Consider the following 3,023-nt stretch of genomic DNA (forward strand, 5'->3'; position numbering starts at 1 on the left):
AAGCACCTTTCTTCATCTGATTATTTCCAATAATATTATAATAAATCACATTGTCCCCAAATTCAACTTACAATCCATCTTTTGTTGTAAAAGAAAACCCCGAGAAGCAACGATCACCTCTGTCTTCTGCTGGCCCAGGCCACCTGGATCCTGCTGCTCTTCTCGCACCTGCCACCGAGGTTGAAGAAGGTGGATGACAGGCTGGGCTTGCAGCTCTGTGACGAGCCACAGACATGGGTTTGTTAAGGTTGTCAAGAATAAGGCCTGCTTTAAGAGATACTAAATGAAATTTAGAAGGCGACGAGAGGGTAAACTGATTACTACACTTGGAAACACTTTGTGATCTGGGATAAAAATAAGTACAACACGCCCAGATACAGGATGATAGTTAATGTGACTAACAGAGATATCATTCATAGATTGCTTATGCCCGTACAAAAGGGGACCTGGTAGTCTGCACAGCTTATGCACCCAAATTACCAAAATATGGTGTGAAAGTTGGCCTGACAAATTACACTGCAGCATATTGTACTGGCCTGCTGCTGGCCCACAGTCTTCTCAATAGGTTTGGCATGGACGAGATCTGTGAAGGAGATGATCACAATGTGGACAGCATTGAGGTCTACCCGGTGCCTTCACCTGCTATTTGGATGCCAGAACTATCACTGGCAATAAAGTTTTTGGGGCCCTGAAGGGTGCAGTAGATGGACACTTGTCTATCCCTCATAGCACCAAACGATCCCCTGAGCAAGGAATTTAACACAGGAGTACACTGGAGGCACATCATGGGTCAGTAGGTTGCAGATGATATGTGCTACCTAATGGAAAAAGATGCTTATAGGAAACAGTTCTGTCAATCCATAAAGAGTACTGTGACTCCAGACATGATGGAGGAGATGTGTAAGACAGCTCCTGCTGCTGTAGGAGAGATCCAGTCTACAAGCCGAAGCCCAGGAAAGAAGTTGAAAAGACGAGATGGAACCGTCCCAAAATGTTCCTTGCCCAGAGGAAAGATCGGGTAGCTCAGAAGGAGGCAAGCTTCCTCAGAGCACAGGAGCAGACTGCTGAGAACTCAACCAAACAATTTACTATGAGGGTTTTTCATATAAAGACAATAAACTTATTGACCAAACAGATAAAAAAAAAAAAAAGAAGGTGGAAGCCAAAGACACACTCATGGCTCCTCTGTAACACATTGTAAGGTTTGTGCAAGCGGCCATCATGCTCCAAGCTTAATGTGAGATCCAATGATTATCTGTACAAGCTGCTCATGGAACTTTTCCTCCTCTTCAGCAATCACAACTGAGGTCATAGACAAGAAGCAGGAAGGGGCATGGAGAGTCAAGGGCAGCACAAGTTGACAGCGTGGAGCTCTCCCAAGTGAAGTCATCATTCTTTGCTATCTTGCAAATAGGTATGTTTCAAGCTATCAAGGAGAGTAACATTTTAGCAAATTGTCTTAAGCCTCCAGAACTTTGGGGCTACTTGTTACTGCAGCAAAACCCAGCCTTCCTGACTGAGACACCAACATCTCCCCTATTGGCCCATCCGCACCTTGTCTTGGCCAACAGAACCCTCCCCTTAAAAGAGGGCATATCCATTAAATTCATCATGACAGTAAATTGAAAGATATTTCTGACAACAGTGAGGTGAAAGGAAAGAAGCCCTGACAGATTAGGATTAGGAACATGGACAAAAAATAACAAATTGATACTCCATTTATCAAAATAAGAATGAAGACTATATATTTATATATATTTATATAAAGGGATATTTATTTTAAGGATTATGGAGTCTGAGAAGTCCCACAATCTGCCATCTGCAATCTGGAGACCAGGAAAGCCAGTGGTGTAACCCTAGTCCCAGTCCAAAGGTCTGAGAACCAGAGGAGCTGATGGTATACATCCCAGTCCAAGGGCAGAAGAAGACCATAAACCCCCATTACTTGTAGGTGAGGTAAATCAAGCTACAGGCAATAGAAGCAGGATGCTACACAGCTGTGAGAAATGGAGAGCTGGAAAACCACAGAATCAATGTTGATTTGGCATGTGATGTGACCAGGTGTCATTTGCAGCCAGGCACAAAGCCTGAGCTCTGCAGGACAAAGGCAGGAGGTGCCCCTTTGGAGGACTCCACTCCCAACCAGAATGTTCCCTGCTTGGGCTGCCATAACAAAGCAACACAACCTGGGAGGCTTAAACGACAGAGATGTTCTCTCTCACAGTCCTAGAGGGCTGAAGTCTGAAGTCAAGGTGTCAGAGAAGTCAGTTCCTTCTGAGGCCTGTGTGGGAGAATCTGTTCCAGGCCTCTCTCTGTGGCTTGCAAACTGTTGTCTTCATGTTCACAAATCATTCTCCCTGTATACCTGTCTGTGATGTTGCCACCCCCTGGGTCCCAAAGCAGGACTTCCGCCCCAGTAGTCCAGAAAGCAGAGCATTGAGCCGAAGAACATTACCCTCCATCCTCAAGATCTCACGGAGCTTGCCTTGCAAGGGTTCGGACTTGCTCAGGACCCCTTCCCTCCCTTCTTCCCTATTTCTCCTTTTTGAAACAGGAATGTCTACCCTGTGCCTATCCCACCATTGAATTTGGAAGGGCTTACCTTGTCTGGTTTTGCAGGCATGTGGCTGGAGGGAACTTTGCCTCAGGACGAAGGGTGCCTCGAGTCTCACCCATATCCAAGTTAGATGAGACTTTGCACTTTGGACATTAGAGCTGATGCTGGAATGAGGTAAGACTTTGGGGCTGTTGGGATGACGTGAATGTGAGAAGGACAGGGAGGTTTGTGTCCCCTAAAGTTTATATGTTGAAAGCCTAACCCCGAATATGATGATATTGGAAGGGAGGCCACTGGGGTGATGAGGTCACGAGGGTGGAGCCTCATGTATGGGATATGTGAGAAGGACAGGGAGGTTTGTGTCCCCTAAAGTTTATATGTTGAAAGCCTAACCCCGAATATGACGATATTGGAAGGGAGGCCACTGGGGTGATGAGGTCACGAGGGTGGAGCCTCATGTATGGGA

The 3,023-nt window shown here is 46.0% G+C and overlaps 1 pseudogene; it reads left to right on the plus strand.

Annotated features, from left to right (window-relative positions):
• Nucleotides 1–241: 241 nt before the first annotated feature.
• LOC103608745 lies at nucleotides 242–1,096 on the plus strand (annotated as a pseudogene).
• The last annotated feature ends 1,927 nt before the right edge of the window (nucleotides 1,097–3,023 follow it).

This window comes from Galeopterus variegatus, unplaced genomic scaffold (genome assembly GCF_000696425.1).
Source record: "Galeopterus variegatus unplaced genomic scaffold, G_variegatus-3.0.2 Scaffold8762, whole genome shotgun sequence".
NCBI lineage: Eukaryota > Metazoa > Chordata > Mammalia > Dermoptera > Cynocephalidae > Galeopterus > Galeopterus variegatus.